The sequence below is a fragment of the Esox lucius genome, chromosome 1, assembly GCF_011004845.1.
Source record: "Esox lucius isolate fEsoLuc1 chromosome 1, fEsoLuc1.pri, whole genome shotgun sequence".
In the NCBI taxonomy this organism is placed as follows: domain Eukaryota; kingdom Metazoa; phylum Chordata; class Actinopteri; order Esociformes; family Esocidae; genus Esox; species Esox lucius.
Window position 1 is genome coordinate 33390836 of NC_047569.1, and position 23947 is coordinate 33414782.

Consider the following 23947-nt stretch of genomic DNA (forward strand, 5'->3'; position numbering starts at 1 on the left):
GGGGAATTGGTAATCCTCTTGACATAATAAGCTGCAAATCGGTCCTCCAGCTGTTCCTTATCTGTACATTTAACTTTTACGCCCTCTTATTGCTACCTCTCCCAACTTTTTGGGAATGTGTAGCTCTCATAAAATCCAAAATGAGCCAATATTTGGCATGACATTAAAAATGTCTCACTTTCAACATTCAATATGTTATCTATATTCTATTGTGAATTGAATATAAGATTATGAGATTTGTAAATTATTCCTTTTTTACTCACAATTTGTACAGTGTCCCAACTTTTTTGGAATCGTGATTGTATGTATATTATTTAAATAGTGCATACAAAATATTCACCCAAACGTAGGCTGCATTCAAGATAATGTAACGTTTACTTAACATTTAATGAACGTTAACGGCAGCTGGTAGGTTAATGAACATGATATTACTACTGGTTTTGCAATAACATGTTGCAGTCTACTGAATGCATCCTTTCTGTTTCGGTGCTAAACTTATTCTGAAATGATTGATGTGTTGTGTGTGGCTTGTACAGAGGCAAATATATTAGAATACTATACAGTTGTGGCTATAGTAACCAAGGGGGCGGGGTTTAGCAAAGATTCCGATTCTATTTCAAGGCGAGTCTGGCGGACTGATTATGAGCTCATAATACAAGGGATGATGGCCCTGGTTCCAGCTGAAGAAAAACATCCCCAAAGCATGATGCCACCACCACCATGTTTCAACGTGGGTATGGTGTTCTTCGGGTGATGTGCAGTGTTGTTTTTGCGCCAAACATACCTTTTGGAATAATGGCCAAAATGTTCAACCTTGGTTTCCTCTGACCATAACACATTGTCCCATGTGCTTTTGGGAGACTTGATGTTTGTTTTTGCATGGATGCTTTTCTTGCCATCCTACCCCATAGCCCATTCATATGAAGAATACGGGAGATTGTTGTCACAAGTAGCACACAGCCAGTACTTCCCAGAAATTCCTGCAGTTCCTTTAATATTGCCATAGGCCTCTTGGAAACCTCCCTGACCAGTTTTCTTCTAATCTTTTCATAAATTTTGGAGGGAAGTCCAGTTCTTGGTAATGTCTCTGTTGTGCCCTATTTTCTCCACTTGATGATGACTGTCTTAACTGTGTTCCACGGTATATATAATGCTTTAGAAATTATTTTGTACCCTTCTCCTGTCTGATATTTTGGAGCTTTGGAAGCTCTCTGCGGACCATGGCTTTTGCTCTGAGATGCAACTAAGAAAATATCAGGAAAATCCTCCTAGAACATCTGAACTTTATTTGTGATTAATCAGTCACTTGAAATGATGGTAGGTGTGTAATGACTTCATTTTAACATGAGTTTGAATGAGATTTGTAAATTCTGAACACAGTCATATCCCCACTTATAAGAGGGTGTGCCCACTTATGAAACCAGGTTATTGTATTTATTATTATTTATTTTTCTCGAAGATTTCCGTTTATTTTTCAATTGAATTGTTCACATTATGGGTCACATTATATGTGGAAAAAGTTCTGACATTTCTCTTTTTCTCATTCTTTTACATCACAAGAACCTGGCATTTTAACAGGTGTGTGTAGACTTTTTATATCCACTGTACATATTAGTGCTATGAAATACTTGGTTAGGAAATAAAATACTAGAGTAACTGCCAGGGTAACGGGATATAAATCCAAAGAAGTGTTGACATCAAAACTTATTTGATCTACAGTACAGGCCAAAAGTTTGGACACACCTTCTCATTCAATGAGTTTCCTTTATTTTCATGACTATTTACATTGTAGATTCTAACTGAAGGCATCAAAACTATGAATGAACACGTGAACTCAGTTTCCACTCTTTGTTCTGATTACTGCTTTGCACACTCTTGACATTCTCTTGATAGAGGTAGTCCCCTGAAATGGTTTTCCAACAGTCTTGAAGGAGTTCCCAGAGATGCTTAGCACTTGTTGGCCCTTTTGCCTTCACTCTGCGGTCCAGCTTACTCCAAACCATCTCGATTGGGTTCAGGTCCAGAGACTGTGGAGGCCAGGTCATCTGGCGCAGCACTCCATCACTCTCCTTCTTGGTCAAATAGCCCTTACACAGCCTGGAGGTGTGTTTGGGTTCATTGTCCTGTTGAAGAATAAATGATGGTCCAACTAAACGCAAACCGGTGGGGATGGCATGTCGCTGCAGGATGCTGTGGTAGCCATGCTGGTTCAGTATGCCTTCAATTTTGAATAAATCCCCAACAGTGTCACCAGCAAAGCACCCCCACACCATCACACCTCCTCCTCCATGCTTCACGGTGGGAACCAGGCATGTAGAATCCATCCGTTCACCTTTTCTCCGTCACACAAAGACACGGCGTTTGGAACCAAAAATCTCAAATTTCGACTCATCAGACCAAAGCACAGATTTCCACTGGTCTAATGTCCATTCCTTTTGTTTCTTGGACCAAACAAATCTCTTCTGCTTATTGCCTCTCCTTAGCAGTGGTTTCCTAGCAGCTACTTGACCATGAAGGCCTGATTTGCGCAGTCTCCTCTTAATAGTTGTTCTAGAGATGTGTCGGCTGCTAGAACTCTGTGTGGCATTCAGCTGGTCTCTAATCTGAGCTGCTGTTATCCTGCGATTTCTGAGGCTGGTGACTCGGATGAACTTAACCTCAGCAGCAGAGGGGACTCTTGGTCTTCCTTTCCTGGGGCGGTCCTCATGTGAGCCAGTTTCGTTGTAGCGCTTGATGGTTTTTGTGACTGCACTTGGGGACAAACACAAGTGTTCGCAATTTTCCGGACTGACAGACCTTCATTTGTTAAAGTAATGATGGCCACTCTCTTTACTTAGCTGATTGGTTCTTGCCATAATATGAATTCTAAGTTGTCCAATAGGGCTGTCGGCTGTGTATCAACCTGACTTCTGCACAACACAACTGATGGTCCCAACCCCATTAAAAAGGGAAGAAATTCCCCTAATTAACCCTGACAAGGCACACCTGTGAAGTGAAAACCATTTCAGGTGACTACCTCATGAAGCTCATTGAGAGAACACCAAGGGTTTGCAGCGCTATCAAAAAAGCAAAAGGTGGCTTCTTTGAGGAATCTAAAATATAAGACATGTTTTCAGTTATTTCACACTTTTTTGTTAAGTAGATAATTCAGATTCTGCATGAAGAGTTTACATCCCCAGCCCCAAGGGTCTTTAGAGACGAAAGTTCTCAACTGGGCTTTCCTGATGAGTATCTGTAGTCAGGTCAGTTAAAATTCTATAAGTGGAAAAAATATGTTTTACTTGGCAATGATTCATTAATAAATAACTTTCTGAACCCTCATGCAACACCAGAGATGACATGTCCTAAAATGGTAATATTGCAATTCAAGTTGCTCCGTGAAAGGTTGCACATTTCACTGGCTATAACATTCAGATAGAACATGTTACATTGTAAAGACAATTTAAAACTTTTATTATATATATGTACCTGAGTTTTAATTCAGAAAATGTATTTAAAACCAGCAATAGGCGCGGGTGATTTGCATAAAGTTGGAAAATCTGAACTTTTTCTTAGCCTCGACCAACACATCGCCCCGCAAGCCACTCGCTCGCCACGCTTCCCTTCACTGAAATGAATTGAGCCATCGCTCCCATCGCAAATAGTGTGAATGCACCATAAGTCAGAGCTCCGCAATACTTGACACAACTCGAAGTAGCAATGCACACCGAAAAGAATGGTCTTCCTTTCTGTGGTTGGCACCCAAAAACAACCATAATCCCCCAAAAACATTCAACAGCGTACCACCAGGGTTGGGTAGGTTAATCCATTACAGTTCATATGATTGGGCTACATGACAAGCTAAAGGTCTGTCAGCGATTCATTCCAATCAATCCAATAGTCCTCCATCTTACATAATCTGTCGGTTTATCTGAACATAACCCAAATCCAAGGATGGGTTAGCCTTTTCTGTTAGGCCTATTTGTTTTATTCATGTTTTTAATTGCTTCAAAACATTGTTGAATAATAAATGGCAATCTCAAAAAGGGTATTGACATTGTTGTATATAAAAATCATGAAATCCAAAGCTTTTTGCGCATATGTTGCAGGCCCCGGCTCAGGAGACCCAGCTGACAGATTACAGTTATCTGTAAAACAGGATTCAAAGAAAAGAAACGAGAGTTGCGTCTGCTCTTTCACAGCTCCTCTGCAGATATCTTTATTTAATGCCCAAAAACTCAATTTTAACACAACAATTGCTTTTAAAGCAATTATTTCACATTATTTTATCGGTCTCACTACATCACTTTTGTCACCAACACCAAAATAAATCACTTTCTGTCACTCCGTCTCATTTCTTCAATTTACCATCTTTAGTTAACATTTAACTTTTAAATCTTATATTTTTTTATAACCAGTAATACCAATATTCATTAACACAATGAGATTTAGTAGGAATTAGTTTCATATGTACTCTTTTACCTCCACAGGAATGGATTATGATGGATACAGAGATTCAGTGGCTTTCTATGCTTCCTTCAGTGCCTGGTCACGTGACTGGTAAGCGTGACAAACGTGATCACAGAGTGAATTTCAAAGATACACTTAACGCTATTGACTCATTAACATGAGCAAACAAACTTTATGACCAAACAACTATTAATGCAACATTAGTTAAGTATAATGACCACTGGAGCATAACTTAAACTTTTTTCCCCATGTTAAAGTGGGCATACATCAGAACAAACAAAACGTCACCAAGTAAAACACATTTAACACTTTACATTCACTAAACATGGTTACAGTGCAATTGCGTTGGTATATTTAAATGTTTCTCTTTTGTATGTCCATGTTTTTACCTGTAAAACAGGATTCAAAGAAAAGAAACGAGAGTTGCGTCTGCACTTTCACAGCTCCCCTGCAGATATGAGAGAGCATGCGCAGTTCAATGTTCCGTTCGCGACTCTACAGCCAGAATGTCAAAATAAAAGTCAATTTTTTTTGTCCCTATAAATGTAAATATACATTCGTTAATTTGCGTTTCAACATTGAATAAAGAAAATAGTGTAATTATTTACCTCGACAATTTACATATTGAGAAAAGGGAAAAAAACACAATTGTATATATACTTTGTGTGTATCACACATATGCTAAATCTGCAGTAGTCAAAGGATTTTCTAAACACAAATATAATAAATAAACTGTGATTGTACACCTTCACTCTTAGCTCAAAGTTAGTGTCTTCAGCAGCCAATGATAACCAATGGATGCTTGAACACTTTATTTCTACCACATCTTTTCCGTCCCTTCGCCTCTCTAATAATGTGCTTGGACACAGAGCTCTGTGAATAGCCAGCCTCTTTAGCTATGACCTTTTGTGTCTTGCCCTCCGTGTGCATGGTGTCAATGGTGGTATTTGGACAACTGTCAGGTCAGCAGTCTTCCCCATTATTGTGTTGCCTACAGAACTAGACTGAGAGCCCATTTAAAGGCCTTTGCAGGTGTTTTGGGTTAATTAGCTGATTAGAGTGTGGCACTAGGTGTCTTCAATATTGAATATTGCAAAAAAGCATCCCCAAAGAATGATGTTTCCACCTCCATGCTTCACGATTGGGATGGTGTTCTTGGGGTTGTCCTTCTTCTTCCTCCAAACATGACGAGTGGAATTTAGACCAAAAAGCTCTATTTTTGTCTCATCAGACCACATGACCTTCTCCCATTCCTCCTCTGGATCATCCAGATGGTCATTGGCAAACTTCAGACGGGCCTGGACATGTGCTGGCTTGAGCAGGGGGACCTTGTGTGCGCTGCAGGATTTTAATCCATGACGGCGTAGTGTGTTACTAATGGTTTTCTTTGAGACTGTGGTCCCAGCTCTCTTCAGGTCATTGACCAGTTCTGGGTTGATCCCTCACCTTCCTCATGATCATTGATGCCTCACGAGGTGAGATCTTGCATGGAGCCCCAGACCTAGGGAGATTGACCGTCATCTTGAACTTCTTCCATTTTCTAATAATTGTGCCAACAGTTGTTGCCTTCTCACCAAGCTGCTTGCCTATTGTCCTGTAGCCCATCCCAGCCTTGTGCAGGTCTACAATTTTATCCCTGATGTCCTTACACAGCTCTTAAGTCTTGGCCATTGTGGAGAGGTTGGAGTCTGTTTGATTGAGAGAGTGGACAGGTGTCTTTTATACAGGTAACGAGTTCAAACAGGTGCAGTTAATACATGAATACAATGAGTGGAGAACAGGAAGGCTTGTTAAAGAAAAACTAACAGGTCTGTGAGAGCCGGAATTCTTACTGGTTGGTAGGTGATCAAATACTTATGTCATGCAATAAAATGCAAATTAATTATAAAAAAAATCATACAATGTGATTTTCTGTATTTTTGTTTTAGATTCCGTCTCTCACAGTTGAAGTGTACCTATGTACCTATGGTACCTAGGACAGACCTCTACATGCTTTGTAAGTAGGAAATCCTGTAAAATCGGCAGTGTATCAAATACTTGTTCTCCCCACTGTATAACACGAGGTAAGCGAGACGCTTCTGACTCTGTGTCTTGTTCAAGAGTGGCTTGACACAAGGAATGCGACAGCTGAAACCTATGTCTTGCATACGTCTGTGCGTGGTGGTTCTTGAAGCACTGACTCCAGCTGCAGTCCACTCTTTGTGAATCTCCCCCACATTTTTGACAGCTGTCATGTTAGCAGTCTTCCCCATGTTTGTGTTGCCTACAGAACTAGACTGACCATTTAGAGACCATTTAAAGGCCTTTGCAGGTGTTTTGGGTTAATTAGCTGATTAGAGTGTGGCACTAGGTGTCTTCAATATTGAACCTTTTCACAATATTCAAATTTTCTGAGATACTGAATTTGGGGTTTCCATTAGTTGTTCGTTATAATCATCAAAATCAAAAGAAATAAACACTTGAAATATATCAGTCGGTGTGGAATGAATGTATACATTATACAAATTTCACTTTTTGAATTTAATTACTGAAATAAATCAACTTTTTGATGATATTCTAATTTTATGACCAGGACCTGTATGTCAGAGCTCTACAATGCCTGAGAACACCTGAAGCAGCAAAGCACATGTTAAAGCCTCTAACTTTTAACACCCGATAAGGAAGACGTTTAAGACACGTATGCTGCTGGCCAGGTCAGTCAGATATCTTGTTGATCTACAGTCCACTTTCTAAAGGCATAGACACAGACATGGCCATGGAGGGTTAACATGATAGCAAAATGGTCTTAACACCCTAAAGGATTATTAGGAACACCTGTTCAATTTCTCATTAATGCAATTATCTAATCAACCAATCACATGGCAGTTGCTTCAATGCATTTATTGGTGTGGTCCTGGTCAAGACAATCTCCTGAACCACTCATCTCCACTACAAATAGGAAAAAGAGGCTACAATTTGCACGAGCTCACCAAAATTGGACAATTGAAGACTGGAAGTATTTAGACTAGTTGGAAGTATTTAGACTAGCCTGGATAGACAGTACAGTACAATACCGAAAATCACTCACGTCTGCTCGATCAGCTTATTTCTCCAACCTGATTGAGGCGAACAAAAACAATCCAAAATTTCTCTTTGATACAGTTGCAAAGTTAACAAAAAAGCAAAGCTTAGCAAGTGAAGTGGGTCTTCACTTTAGTTGTAATGAATACATGAACTACTTTGATGAAAAGATCGTCACCATTAGAAAACAAATAACTGACTCCCTAAATAGTTATGGTCCTCAAAATCTCAGTTGTCCAAAACATTTCCTGAACCTCCCTGACCAGGTGTCAATGGGGACACTTGAATTTTTGATACCGTATCGCTCGACACATTTACAAAATTTGTAATGAGTTCTAAACCCACAAACTCTCAGCTAGACCCGATTCCTACAAAATTACTTAAGGAGTTATTTCCTGTGCTAGGTCAGCCAATGCTGAACATAATAAATTGCTCCCTTTCCTCCGGATGCGTACCAAACTCACTAAAAACTGCGGAAATTAAGCCTCTTCTAAAAAAATCGAATCTAGATCCCGACATATTATACAATTATAGGCCAATATCGAACCTCCCGTTCCTCTCAAAAATCTTACAAAAATGTGTTTCCCAAAAACTGAATGCCTTCCTAAAGACAAAAAACATTTATGAAATATTCCAGTCCGGTTATAGATCCCATCATAGTACTGAGACTGCACTCGTGAAGGTAACAAATGACCTTCTAATGGCCTCAGACAAAGGTTCCGCATCCGTCCTGTTGCTTCTTGATCTTAGTGCTGCTTTTGACACTATTGATCACTCCCTTCTCTTAGAGAGACTGGAAACCAATAATGGGCTACGTGGACATGTTCTAGCCTGGTTTAAATCTTATTTATCTGAAAGATATCAGTTCGTTAGTGTGGATGGCATATCCTCTGACAAGTCAAAGGTATGCTTTGGAGTTCCTCAAGGCTCGGTTCTGGGCCCATTATTGTTCTCACTATACATGCTCCCTCTGGGCGATGTAATCCGAAATCACAATATTAACTTTCACTGTTATGCTGATGACACACAGTTATATATTTCAATGAAGCATGGAGAAGCCCCTAAATTAGCTATTTTGGAAGCATGCGTTTCAGATATTAGGAAGTGGATGACAGAGAATTTCTTGCTCTTAAACTCAAATAAAACAGAAATGCTCCTTTTAGGACCCAAAAAACAAAGAGCGTTGCTAGCAGATCTCACTGTGAACCTCGACGGCTGCATGGTCGTATCCCAAAAAACTGTAAAAAACCTTGGCGTTACCCTTGACCCTGACCTCTCCTTTGAGGAACATATAAAATATGTCTCAAGAGTTGCTTATTTTCATCTTCGAAACATCGCAAAAATTAGAAACTTTCTATCAAAAACTGATGCAGAAAAATTAATCCACGCTTTCGTTACTTCTAGATTAGATTACTGCAATGCTCTTCTCTCTGGTTATCCAGACAAATTAATAAATAAACTTCAATTAGTGCTGCACACGGCTGCTAGAATCCTAACTAGAACAAAAAAAATTTGAACACATTACTCCTGTCCTGGCGTCCTTACATTGGCTGCCTGTTAGGGTTAGGGCTGATTTTAAGGTTTTACTCTTAACCTATAAATCAATACATGGACTTGCTCCTACTTACCTGGCTGAAATGATCCAGCCATACATACCTACACGTAACTTTAGATCGCAAGATGCAGGCCTTTTAATTGTACCTAGAATTTCTAAACAAACAGTTGGCGGCAGGGCCTTTTCTCATAGAGCTCCACTCCTGTGGAATGATCTGCCAATTAAGGTTAGAAATGCAAACTCAGTGCAAACATTCAAGTGTCTACTAAAAACTCATCTCTACAGCACGGTTTATAATTAGGTGTAGCCTGGCCCGGGGGCGTGAAGGTGACCAGTAGGCTTGATACTGTCCACCCTTGCTGTCTTGCCAGGTGGGCTCTCGTCGCCACTGGGATGCCCTCCCTCCAATGCCTTTCGGGGGAAGAGTCACTGGCTTGTTGTTGACTCTCTGTTGCGCACTTGTGCAATTGGGCTGTACGCCGCTAGCAATACTCGGCCCTCATTCAGGGGGGTTGCGGTTGGTGGGTGTCCCTTTGGTTGATGCCTGGCAATGTGGTTGGATTGATTTCCTGCCTGTTGGGCCCTGTCCGGGGCCTCCCCCGGGTAGGGCCACAGTGTCACCGGACCCCCCCCGTCTCAGTTCCAAGGTGTTACGCTGCTATATTATTGTGCTGGGGGATATGAGGGATGTACTACTAACTTTTCTCAGTTTCCTCCAGTTTTAAATTTTAGAAGGAGATGAGGTCCTGGTCCACACCTGCGGATTACCTGGTTTGGGGGGCCCGTTGCTGTCCCTGTCCTTGTCCACCTGGTCATACTTCTGACCTAGTCTAAATTCAAATAGACTCTGGATTTTGCCCAGAGAAATGTATTTATTATTCCAATTGGACTATTAATATCTCACCCGGCACAGCCAGAAGAGGAGTGGTCACCCCTCTGAGCCTGGGTCCTCTCTAGGTTTCTTCCTAAAATTCAGCCTTCTTCGGGAGTATTTCCTAGCCACTGAAATTCAACACTACTGTTGTTTGCTCCTTGGGGTTTAAGTCCGGGTGTCTCTGTAAAGCACTTTGTGACAACTGCTGTTGTAAAAAGGGTTTTATAAATACATTTGATTGAATGATTGTAATACATCTCTTTGCTTTTAACACCCGATGGGGACACATGTATGATATAAACCTTCCATCCATGGAGTCTGACAAGATGGCGCCTGTGTGTTTGGTTTACCGTCTGCTGCTCTCGTGTTTTCTTGTCTGTCTGATGTGTCGTTTACCTGCTGTACGCGGCTCCCCTAGACATCCGCATCTCTGTTGTGGATTCACTCACGGACTTTCCCACCGTGGACGTGGAATGCCCCCTTCACAAACCGTACGAGCCTCCCCGAACCATCTTCCTGCACGATGTCTGCCGGTGGCCACTAAACACCGTGCGGAGAAAGCGAAGGAGGAAACGAGGAAGCCACGGAGGTTACATCACGAAACTGAAAGCTTATTTACAAGCTGACATTTCGCTTGGACGCAGATCTGCAGCATGGCACTCGCGGGACGCGGTTTATCGATGTCTTCGTCCTATTTTCCCTTTACATCTGAGTCATGTCACTCGGGTTGATCTCCGCAGTGTTGCCCTCCGCTCCCGGCGCTAATAAATGTCCGCTCTGTGGTGAATAAGACCTTTTTATTAAACAACTTCTACTCCTCACACAACTTGGATTTTATGTTCATCACAGAATCATGGATAAAGGTCGGTGATTTAACTCCCTTCTCAGAACTGGTTCCAGCAAACTGTACATTTTTTAACTCTCCTCGTCCTAGTGGACGCGGGGGTGGGATTATAACTATTTTAAATAACTCTCTCACCTCACGCTGCCGGCTGGTTCCTGCAACGGCCTTTCCCAGCTTTGAAACTCAGCTTCTCCACCTTGTTAGAAATCGGCGGTTTCGTATAGTGGTCAAATAATGTAGAACCCCTATCAAATCGAGGGAGAAGTTCGCTCACGTTTATTGGAAAATTACAGCACAGATGTCATACGGTGAACGTTCCATTATCTTCTCACTGTAATGTTGGTTACCAGCTAGCCTATACATTAAGGGCGTTTCTTACTAAGACCATGTCTTTAGAAGTCAACCCCCATGCCATATGACCATCGTAAACATTCCTACAGAGAGATAAACAGAGAGGTTTCTGTTGTTCTCATTATCTAGGCACATGCACTTCCAATGAAATGTACATTCATATTGTAATTGTTAATGCTCAGATTCCACAACCTAGATTGGAATGGTCCCATCTGTATAGGGGTGATATACCGCCCTCCACACTCCATTAAGGATTTTATACAGCAATTTACTGAGTTCATTGGCAACATTGCCACAAACTATGATCGCTTTCTTTTGGTGGGCGATTTTAATATTTATGTCTGCTGTCATTCAAATTTTCTGTCGCAGGAGTTTCTTGACTTAATGGATGCTTTTAATTTACTGCAGTGGGTCAAAAACTCTACTCACATTCAGGGCCACACATTGGACCTTGTGTTATCTTACGGGATTGATGTCACTGATATCGTATTCTCAGATTTTCTTCTCTCTGATCACAAGCCTATTTTATTCTCACTGTCTCTTCTGGAGCTTTCTCAACCCCCTATCACACCTGTTATGTCACGGTTCTATTCTCCACAGTTCAGCATAAACTTCGATTTGTGCTTTGCTGAACTATGCTCTCACTTGCACTTGGACCAACCATTATCTGACTTGGATGCAGATTAGCATCTGCTTGGCTTAAAGTAGCAAATGTGACTGCTCCTCTTAAGCCTCACAAACCCAAACCAAAAACAGATATTTGGTAAATTCTGACACTCGTCATCAAAGACAAATTTGTAGAAAGGCCAAACGCAAATGGAAACGGGACAGGTTAACTGTCTCCTTCCACATGTTCAAAGTCTCTCTTATAGCATACCAGAACGCTGCTAAATCAGCTAAAGCCGTATACTTCTCAAACTTAATTGAGTCCAATCACTCTAACCCTAATGTCTTGTTTTCTGTCATTCAATCTGTTTTAAATCCATCTGTTAAATTGTCAGTTGCCTCAGATGCTCTATGTGAAGACTTCCAGAGATTTTTTATCACTAAATTAAGGCTTAGTATTTGCCCTAAATTAACTCTCCCCCCTATTGTGTTCGCTTACCTCCTGTGTTTGGGAGGCTTTTGATTCAATTAACACTGAAGGATGTGAGTGCCAAGCTCAAACCTTAATTTTGCCCAAATTATATCATTCAGCTGAGATTTTTAAAATAAATCATCAACTCGGTGGGTCCAGTTATGGTATCTTTTATTAACAAGTGTTTAAACACAGGCTCTGTTCCGGCCAATTTTAAAGTGGCTATGGTCACTGCTCAATAAGCCTTCACTGGATCCTTCTGTTTTAAAAAATGACCGGCCAATCTCTGTCTTACCTTTAATTTCCAAGTTATTGGAGAAACTCGTGTTGGATCAACTCCAACACTTTTTGTCAAATAACTGTATATATGAGGTTTTTCAATCTGGGTTTAGGACTGCCCACAGCACTGAGTCCGCTCTCATGCGAGTGCTAAACGACATTTATATCTCTACTGACTCTGGAGACACTGTGGTTCTAGTTCTCTTAGATCTTTCAGAAGCTTTTGACACTGTTGACCACCCTACTCTGTTAGCTAGACTGGAGACGTGGGTGGGCATAAAAGGCTCTGTTTTGTCATGGTTCCAGTCTTACCTTTCTGACAGAAAGTTTTTAGTAAAGATGGGCAACTTCTCCTGCTCCATGGCACCTCTGAGCTGTGGTCTTCCACAGGGCTCCATTTTGGCAACCTCTCTATTTTCTCTCTACATGCGACCGCTGGGCGCAATTTTTAGGAAACACTGTGTATCATTTCACTTTTATGCGGACGACACTCAAATTTACATTCCAATCAAGCGAACATTTTCTCTCTCTATCTAAAATCAAAGGCTTTCTCACTCCAATAACTCTGGAAATGGCAGTTCATGCTTTCATCGCGTGTCGGCTGGATTATTGCAACTCACTATATTGCGGTATATCAGATTCTCAAATTCTCAGATTCTTCAGTTAGTCCAAAATGCTGCGGCCAGACTAATCCTAAATTGTCGGATATATGATCATATCTCTCCTATCCTCAGATCTTTACACTGGCTACCAGTTCGGCAGAGAATAGATTTAAAAATCCTCCTATTTTTCCACAAATCTTTACACAACATAGCTCCGGTTTATCTCTCTGAACTTACTCATCCGTACATTCCGTCCAGAAGTCTCAGATCCCATGACCAGGCGTTGCTGGTAGTCCCTCGTGTCAGACTACAGCGTAGAGGGGAGTGTGCTTTTGCGGTTGCAGGGCCTCGTCTGTGCCTCTAGAGATCAGAACGGCTCCCAACCTCTCTGCTTTTAAGTCTTTGGTTAAAACATACCTGTTCTCGTTAGCATATTGATTACTTTTCTAGGGCTGTTTTTACTATTTTACATTTGTGTCTTTGTTTTAAAGTTAATCTTAGCTTAGATGTTCTCTATGTGTTAATGGGTTGTTCTGCTGCTTTTATTTTTATATGCTTGTTCTGTAAAGCACTTTGGTCTGTCTAGCGGCAATCTAAATGTGCTATATAAATAAATGAACTTGAACTTGATGTATGGCGATTGCCAGGTCAATCAGAGATATTGTTGATTTTAACTACATTTTCATAGGTTTCATTAAACTTTCACTGTACAGAATATTGAAGATGGCGGACATGATAGGTTCCTGCAGTGGGGTACCTCCTGGCAAATGAGGCATGTAAAGAAAGAATCAGCATTCTAGGTCAATTGGAGTGGAAATGGCATCATTGCAGAAAAATGTATTAAGGAGTTCCCCTTGTGGAGGAATTGGGTTGGGTGTCTGTATGAATAATATTCCTGGTCTGTATTGTCATTGTGTCATAATGTAATGCACACATGAAGTGTATGCCTCCATATTTTTCACACTGGTCAGCCATTTTGTCCACTATCTTGTAATATATCTCTTATTCCTTAAAACCCTATGGGGAGGCACATATAAGACACCGGTACACCAACAGTAAGGCCAACCGGATTCCTGGTAATTTTAAGGTAATTTTTATAGTGGTTATTAGAGTTAAAAGGCTAACTTTGTGAAGTCATAGTTCAGTCGACTTCTGACATAAAAACTAGTTTCATTATCAACCCTGTTCAGAAGTATGGCCTAGCGTCAGGAAATTGACTATAGAGTAAATCCTACCGGAGAACCCCTAATAATAATACCAACAATAATAATAGGGTTTCTCCAATCGGAGAACCCCTAAAAATAATAATAATACCAACAATAACAACTAATTACAACAGTAGTTACCTAGTCAGTTCTCGAGTCCTAAGTAAGTTTGACATGACTGACTGTATTTCTACTAGCCACGACCATAATATGATGAGCTCTGCCTATGCATGCCATTTTTGTTTTGAGTGGCACCGGATGATTGATGACAACACTGTTTTGGCAACGGACTGACATCGTTCTCTGAATAAACAGGCTTTGTGTTACTTCATAAGAGTTGCTCCACTGAACATCTGGATAAGAATCACAGGTTGATAGTGATCTACAGTTCATGAATGTAAACCAAGTTTCTTAAAAAAAATATATATTTGAGTTGTTCATTGCTGTCTTATCCCAAAGCTCTTACTTTCCAAGTATTCATCCATAGGTTTGGATACTAATGTCTGTATTTGGTTTAAAAATGATCTTAGTGACATATCACAGGGCCCTGTAATGAATTCAGTATTCACTCTGCATAAAGGTATTCCACAGTAGTTGATAGTAGGACCTTTTCTAATTTCTCTAAATACCTTTGGTCAATCTGTTAACACTGATGTCGCTTGATCACATTATTTTCTATGCAATTTCCCCTCTGAACTTATAATAGGAAGCAGATTGTGTTTTCCTGTGCTTAGTAATATTTGGAGATATTATTTACAAATGTGCACTGGACATTGTTCTTAAATCTTTTTACTCTGTGCACCATTGTGCTCTTGGATTCATCATTGGTTATACCTTTGGTAGACTTCATTGTGACTTGTTACTTTGCTGGTGTGACCTCCCATAATTATGTATGTAAAAATTATATATATGCATAAATGAGACTACGGTTTGCATTAAATTGTGGCCGATATTAACCCAGCAAGTGTACAAAGTTGCTCAATCTTCCCCTCAATCTAAATCAAGGTTCAGATAGATAGGTTCTTTGTCTGGACCGCAAACTGAGACTTCTTTTATCTAGCCCAGGTGCCTATTTCAGTTGTGTTTGGCATCTGACAAACGTTGACGTTGTTTTGACACGATCTGTCTCTGAAATGCCAGGTGTTTTGCAACACTCACTCTGACCTAATCTTAGACAGTGCTCAACAACAAAAACATTCACCACTAAAATGTCAAATGAAAAGATTGACCACTCTCTTTTGGCTGAAAAGCTGAGAAGACAGCCAGCACCTCATATGCATGAACTGCATCCAGACATTTAGGCAAAAGTGCAACAGAAGTATGTAAAACAGAAAGTTGCCAACAAGCAAGGGAGAGACGTCTCGTAGCAAGAACGAGTGGTTCCGTCTTGATAGTGATGAAATTGGCTCAAAGTCAAAGCAGGCACAAACACAAGGATTGCATTCACCTGAGCTATGATGATAGAGGATAAGATTATTTTTAAAGACTAAACAACTTAGGGCATTACTGTGTACAAGTTGTTACCTCACAGCATACAGTGTCTGAGGAACAATGGCATTCAGTGTCTCCAGGAGGGGTTGCCATTACAATCACCCATACCACCTGTGCCCACACACCCCCATTGTGTGCCTCATCTGTATCTAGCACTGAGCATGTCACAGTGCCACTTACAATTAATCTTAGCGAATTGGAATCAAAGTACAGATTTCTGTGAAGTCCCTTACAATCGTTTACCAGAGTTGCCAGTCAAAGTCATATACCCTGAAAGGAACCCACACGGTCTGTTTTTTGGGAACCTTTCATAAAGAGTGCTGAACTTTAATCCGGTTCTCGATCTCTGGGCTTCTAAAAATCAAAGATTTCTGTGGGGTGGGCCCACACAGAAAACAGTTGCAGGGAAAATGACAAAGCCAAAGGCAACACAGCCCTTCTTTCCACCCACTGGCCAGCAAAATATGCCAGACTTGTTTTGGGAGTCTCTCAAAAAATCTTTTAAAAACTGTCAGAAGTGAGGATGGAGAGGGGTTCACCACTCTGCACGGCCAAATAGTGCAAAAAATATGTACCATCCGGCCTGTTGTTTTCTTTAAAACAAAACATAATTTGTGGTTGTGAACACCAAATAAAAACATCAGATTTCATAGGAAAAGTTTGACAACAATTTCTAATCATGTAAGAATATAAAAATGATACGGAATATAAATTTGTGATCTCTAAAAACAGTAGAAAGTTACCAAGTTGCTTGAGGGCATGGCTGCCATCGGGGAATGTGATGCAGTGGTAAGGAGTGGCTCTAGGACGCTTTTCACCGTGGCATCCCTATTGTGGAGCATGAAAAGGGAATGCCCTGCTGCGCCACACTTGGCACAGGACAAGGGACTTGGAAGGCAGTCTGGACAACATCATGTGATATCATCACATTTATCAAAGCAAACCAAAAAAAAGTTATCAAAACAGTTTGTATTCATACAAATGGGGGGAAAGTGCAATGTTGTGTGCTGCGATATAACTGCTATAAACTAATAGTGAAACTCTACATGTTTTACAACTAAGTATGAACACACTATTATGAAATAAGTTTGTCCACAAAATTTGAAAAGACAGTAAATATTATGAATGTTATAAAAAAGCATACAGTCCTAGTAAAATGAGGCAAAAGTCTGTCATGGAGTTGCGTAAGTGTGTCAAAAGGATTACAAACACAGTACGTCCATATCGAGAACTTCTGTGTCCTCTTCAATGTCATGGCTTCTAGCTTTAACAAATGTGTGTGCTGAAATTAATTTACAGTACATTCAAAGCATAATTTCTCAGTCACCTTAAATTAAAAAATGAACTATGAAAAACGGTCAATATAAAAACAACAGACCGGGTAACAACCCCTTTGTGGTTCTTCTCGCTGATCTTGGTCATTGAAAGACTAGATCTCCTTTGCTGTCCCTCATCTTCCAAATGACAGTTGGGAGAGGAGGCAAAGAGAGGTTTCTCCTTTTTTCCTTTCTCTAAAAATGAATCTAGTTAGTCATAAGAATTCTACATCCCTAACTGATAATTGCCACTGTAATATTATTACTGCAGTGATGTTGGCATTTAAAAGAGAGAACAGGTTTGAATTTCAAAATGGAGACTGTTGTGTTTAGCTCATTAAATCATTTATGGGACTGTAAAGGATTAATTTATTACCATATCCTTATTTATTTATTCCGCAAATTAACCGTAACAAATTAACTGTTTTAGACTAGGCCTGAATTTTCTTTAGACTGTTCATGGTTGCAATGGATAGGAGACTAGGGGTAGCTCTGATCAGGAGGTCTGTTAACTATGACCTAGAACTATGGTTGCTGTCACGGCTTCGGGGTTTGGACAAGGAGGAGCAGGAGAAGGCGTGGTGGAAGGATCTTTTTAATGGTATCCTCACGAACCAATACAAGATATGTATATACAGGTGACGAAGCGTCGCACAGCTCTTTAGTCGTCAGAGACAATCACACACAAAGACAGGGGGAGCAGAGGGAACATATATACCGGGGGAAACAGCGATGATGAGGAACAGGTGCACTAAACGAGACACAGGTGAAATGTATGATGAGACGGTGGTGTCAGAAGGCCGGTGACGTCGACCGCTGGGGCCCGCCCACTGCAGGGGGAGGTGAACCAGCAGAGGTCGCAGTTGTCACAGTACCCCCCCCCTGACGCGCGGCCCCAGCCGCGCGACGACGCCGGCCTCGGGGCCGACCCGGGGGGCGCGGAGCAGGGCGGTCCGGCCGACGCTGATGGAAGTCGCGGACAAGGACGGGAGCCAGGACGTCCTTCACCGGAACCCAGCTCCGCTCCTCCGGGCCGTACCCCTCCCACTCCACGAGGTACTGGAGGCCCCCCGCCCGGCGCCTCGAGTCGACGATGGAGCGGACAGAGTACGCCGGGGCCCCCTCGATGTCCAGAGGGGGAGGGGGCACCTCCCGCACCTCACACCCCTGGAGGGGACCATCCACCACCGGCCTGAGGAGAGACACATGAAACGAGGGGTTAATACGGTAGTCGGCGGGAAGGCGCAACCGATATGTTACCTCGTTGACTCTCCTCAGGACTTTAAAAGGCCCCACAAACCGCGGGGCCAGCTTCCGGCAGGGCAGGCGGAGGGGCAGGTCCCTGGACGAGAGCCAGACCCGGTCGCCCGGCCGATACACCGGGGCCTCCCCGCGGTGGCGGTCTGCAGAGGTCTTTTGACGGCGGACAGCGAGCCGGAGGCGGGATTGTACTGCCTCCCATGTGCCCGCTGCCCGCCGGAACCAGTCGTCCACCGCAGGGGTACCGGTCTGGCTCGGCGTCCACGGCGCCAGGACCGGCTGGTAGCCCAGGACGCACTGGAAAGGCGTCACTCCCGTGGAGGAGTGGTGCAGAGAATTCAGTGCGTATTCCGCCCACGGCAGAAACTCTGCCCACTCCCCCGGCCGGTCCTGGCAGTAGGACCGGAGGAACCTACCCACTTCTTGATTGACCCGTTCCACCTGCCCGTTGGACTGGGGATGGTAGCCCGAGGTCAGGCTGACCGAGATCCCCAGGTGCTGCATAAATGCCTTCCACACCCTAGACGTGAATTGGGGACCCCGGTCAGACACGATGTCCTCGGGCACCCCATAGTGCCGGAAGACGTGTGTAAACAGGGCCTCCGCGGTCTGTAGGGCAGTAGGAAGGCCGGGCAGGGGCAAGAGGCGGCAGGACTTCGAGAACCGATCCACAACGACCAGGATGGTGGTATGGCCCTGGGAAGGGGGGAGATCAGTCAAAAAATCAACAGAAAGGTGGGACCATGGTCGTTGTGGAATGGGCAAGGGGTGCAACTTGCCCACAGGTAGGTGCCGGGGTGCCTTACTCTGGGCGCACACCGAGCAGGAAGAGACGTATACCCTCACGTCCTTGGCTAAAGTGGGCCACCAGTACTTACCGGCCAGGGCGCGCACTGTTGGCCCGATGCCAGGATGACCGGAGGAGGGAGATGTATGCGCCCAGTAGATGAGGCGGTCACGGACAGACGCCGGCACATACGTACGGCCCTCAGGGCATGTGGGCGGAGAGGGCTCGTCGCGCTGCGCTCGGGCGATGTCCGCGTCCAGTTCCCATACCACCGGTGCCACGATGCATGACTCCGGGAGCACGGGAGCATCATCCACAGGCCTCTCCTCCGTGTCATGCTGGCGGGACAGCGCGTCAGCCCCGACGTTCTTACTCCCCGGCCTGTAAGTGAGAGTAAACACAAACCGGGTGAAGAACATAGCCCACCTTGCCTGGCGAGGGGTCAGCCTCCTCGCTGCCCGCATGTACTCCAGGTTCCGGTGGTCAGTCCAGACGAGGAAAGGGTGTTTAGCCCCCTCTAACCAGTGCCTCCACGCCGACAGAGCTCGAACCACGGCCAGCAGCTCACGATCACCGATGTCGTAGTTCCGCTCCGCCGCACTGAGCTTCTGGGAGAAGAAGGCACAGGGACGGAGCGTGTTACGACACCCCGTCCGCTGGGAGAGGATGGCACCGAGCCCACAATCGGACGCGTCCACCTCCACGATGAACTGGAGCGACGGGTCGGGATGGGCCAGGACCGGAGCGGTGGTGAAACGGTGTTTCAGTTCCACAAAACGCCCGCTCCGCGTCCACGGTCCACCTCAACCGGGTCGCCCCCCCCTTCAGAAGGGAGGTGATCGGAGCCGCGACCTGGCTAAAGCCCCGGATAAACCTCCTGTAGTAATTAGAGAAGCCTAAGAAACGTTGCACGTCCTTGACCGTGGTTGGGGTCGGCCAATTACGCACGGCGTCAATGTGAGGCTCCTCCATAGCCACACCTGTGCTGGAAAAGCGATATCCCAGGAAGGACACAGACGACTGGAAAAACAGACACTTCTCGGCTTTCACGTACAGGTCATGCTCCAGCAGTCGAGCCAGCACTCTGCGCACTAACGAGACATGTTTGGCGCGGGTAGCAGTGAATATCAAGATGTCATCAATATACACTACCACTCCTTCGCACAACAAGTCCCGGAATACGTCGTTGACGAAGGACTGGAAGACTGAAGGAGCATTCATCAACCCGTACGGCATCACTAAATACTCGTAATGGCCAGATGTGGTACTAAAAGCGGTTTTCCACTCGTCTCCTTCCCGGATACGCACCAGGTTATAGGCACTCCTGAGGTCTAATTTAGTGAAAAAGCGGGCCCCGTGCATCCTCTCCACCTCCGCAGAGATCAAAGGGAGAGGGTAGCGGAACGGAATGGTGATCTTGTTCAGCGCCCGGTAATCGATGCACGGGCGCAAACCACCGTCCTTCTTTTTCACAAAAAAGAAACTCGAGGAGACCTGTGACTTGGAGGGCCTAATGTATCCCTGTTCCAACGCTTCCGTAACGTAGGCGTTCATAGTCTCCGTTTCGGTGCGAGACAGTGGATACACGTGACCCTTCGGGAGTGCGGCTCCGTCAACGAGGTCTATCGCACAATCCCCCAGCCGGTGTGGTGGCAACACAGCAGCCTTGGCTTTGGAGAAAACCGTAGCCAAGTCCCTGTATTCGGGGGGAATGGGCACGGCGGGCGCACTGTCTGGACTCTCCACCGAGGTCGAGCCAACGGAAACACCCAAACACCTACCCTGGCACTTCCGCGACCACCCCGACAGACGTCGACTAGACCAGGAGATGACGGGGTCGTGTAGGGATAACCAGGGGAAACCTAAAACTATTGGGAATGTGGGTGAGTCGATTATGTGAAAGGATATGGTTTCACTGTGTCGGTTGTCGGTAACCAGGAGGAGGGGAACAGTGCAACTCGTGACCAGACCTGACCCTAGTGGCCGGCTGTCTAGAGCTCTCACGGGCAGGGGGGGTGTCGAGGGCCTGGAGGGGTATGCGTGACCGCAGGGCAAAAGACTTATCCATGAAATTTCCGGCTGCGCCTGAGTCTACCAGCGCCTTACACCGGGAGAGCCGCGGAAAGCCGGGGAACCTAACAGGGACAGTGCACATGGAGAGGGAAGAGGTTAGTGGTGAATGTGCATGTGCTACCTGGGGTGATGCGGAAGTGCCCTGCCTGTCACCTCTTGACTCGGGGAGGGAGGTGCGGTGCGGCGTGGTTGTACGGCCTTGTTTCCTCTTGGAGGCACTCCGCACCTCTCCTCCCCTACACCTGCCCGACAGCGCAGCCGTCCCCAGGTCCATGGGGACGGCGGCGTCTGGTTGGCAGGGTGGAACGGGCGGGCCTCTTCCGGGACGTCCTCGGGCAGCTAGCAGGTTGTCGAGACGGATGGACATGTCCGCCAGTTGGTCAAAGGAGAGGGACACGTCTCGACAAGCCAGCTCCCTCCGGACGTCCTCGCGAAGGCTACACCGGTAGTGGTCGATCTGAGCCCGCTCGTTCCACCCCGATCCCGCTGCCAGGGTCCGGAACTCCAGAGCGAACTCCTGCGCCGATCTCGTCTCCTGCCGTAAGTGGAACAGTCGTTCACCCGCCTCTCTCCCTTCGTGAGGATGGTCAAACACGACTCGGAAGCGGCGGGTGAACTCGGCGTAGCTGCCCTGGGTGGGCTGCTCGATGTTCCAAACGGCGGTGGCCCACTCCAGGGCTTTCCCAGACAGGCAGGAGACGAGTGAAGAGATCTTCTGGGCTTCGGTCGGCGCAGGATGCATCGCCTGGAGCGCGATGTCCAGTTGTAGCAGGAAACCCTGGCAGCGGTCCGCCGCCCCGTCATAGGCCCTGGGCAGCGGAATGGGCATCGCTCCCATGCTGGGCGATGCGGCTTGGGGAGGTGGAGAGACGGCCGGTGCTGCGGGGTTCCACTGGCTCAGCTCTAGGCGCTGCACCGCTTTCAACACAGTGTCCATCGCGGCGCCTAGGCTGGCCAGTAAGGTTGAATGTACTTTTACCACCTCCGCAACACCGGTCTCGCCTGTGGCTCCTTGTTGCTCCATATCCTTGTTTGTCGTCTTGGTGTGTGATTCTGTCACGGCTTCGGGGTTTGGACAAGGAGGAGCAGGAGAAGGCGTGGTGGAAGGATCTTTTTAATGGTATCCTCACGAACCAATACAAGATATGTATATACAGGTGACGAAGCGTCGCACAGCTCTTTAGTCGTCAGAGACAATCACACACAAAGACAGGGGGAGCAGAGGGAACATATATACCGGGGGAAACAGCGATGATGAGGAACAGGTGCACTAAACGAGACACAGGTGAAATGTATGATGAGACGGTGGTGTCAGAAGGCCGGTGACGTCGACCGCTGGGGCCCGCCCACTGCAGGGGGAGGTGAACCAGCAGAGGTCGCAGTTGTCACAGTTGCCATGACAATGTAGGGTTCTATCTTGGGTTCCGATTAGTATGACGACTTGTGTTTGTATGCATCTTATAGCATTCAAGATAATATTTTTGGGGGCTGACAAGGAGGGGTATAAAGGGGTGAAAGCAATAATGTATGATCAGAACAATTGTTATGACACTAATCTGTTGGTCTCTGCACTTATACTCTGTTTCGTACCTAACTCCTAGCTTGTTAGCAGGCCGCTGCTGCACTACTTTGACAGACCAAGAAATAGCTGCACATGAGCAAGATGCTCTTCAGGAGCTGATTTGAATGGACTATTTGTCAGATTGAGACACAGCAGGATGAGGAAAAGTTGCAGAGACTTTTGAATGCCTCTCCCACGGAGTCAGAGAACATGCAGGCTGTTGAATGACCGCACACTAGGTCTCCTTCAGTGAGTCATTCAGTACATCAGCTCAGAAACTGGGCTAAAGTTCAATGTACAGTAAATCAAAACTGTGGAGGCAGCTTCGTCCTTGATGTTGCTTCCCATGATGGTTTGGGAAGTATTGTGACAAATGTTATGGTTAATCCCGGGACCGGCCCTCCCAGATAACAAAATGGTATCTGCGCTACATCTGTGCCGGATGTATTGCAGTATCTGTTCCAGATGCGGAACAGATAAATTGAATAGATAAAAAAAAATAATATTGCAACACTGTATTGGCAATACTGAATAAAATCATCACAACTTAAAGTTATGAAAAACATGGGATATTACTAGAAATAAACAAACACAACATTGTGCCAGGACATTATTGCGAGTGAAAATGAGGATGGAGAATGATGTCCAACTGAGACCACACACTTCCCGAAGACAGTTGATATGAATAACGTCCCAAAATGCTTCAAATGGCAGCAAGAGGTGCTGGACTGCTATGCCATAACAACTCCGCTTCCGCCGCCGAGTCAGCTGCTGCCTTGGCTCCCATTAAGCAAAGTCAGGTAGCCGCTTAGGGCGGTGCTTGAATTTGAGGCGGCATTTTGACAATTGTCTGTCTCTGTCCAGCTTGAAAATTGGCTGATCCGCGGCGGTTGGCGGCATCCCAGCGACCAGCTAGCGTTGCTGCAGTTCCCGCCCTTATCCCATTCGCACTTCTGTAGTTCACTCCCACTATCCTTGGTAGCTAGAAGCGACTCTAGACACAGACTAAATGAAAACATGCTGAAACAGATGTTGGACAATCAAATTTGATATGTAAATAAACTACATTTGGCAAGGCTCGGTCATTGACATCAAGCCAAATTTTACACTGCTCCAGCGAAACGAGGCCAGACATGCATTTATGAAAGCACTTCTAAAACTC

The 23947-nt window shown here is 44.8% G+C and overlaps 1 long non-coding RNA gene across 1 annotated transcript in view; it reads right to left on the reverse strand.

The window, feature by feature from the left end:
- Positions 1-10963, reverse strand: part of LOC105012069 — a 45567-nt gene extending 34604 nt beyond the window's left edge. The window contains exon 1 of the long non-coding RNA XR_003781797.2: positions 10918-10963. This is a non-coding gene — a long non-coding RNA (uncharacterized LOC105012069). The remainder of the gene's footprint in view (positions 1-10917) is intronic.
- Positions 10964-23947: the final 12984 nt, after the last annotated feature.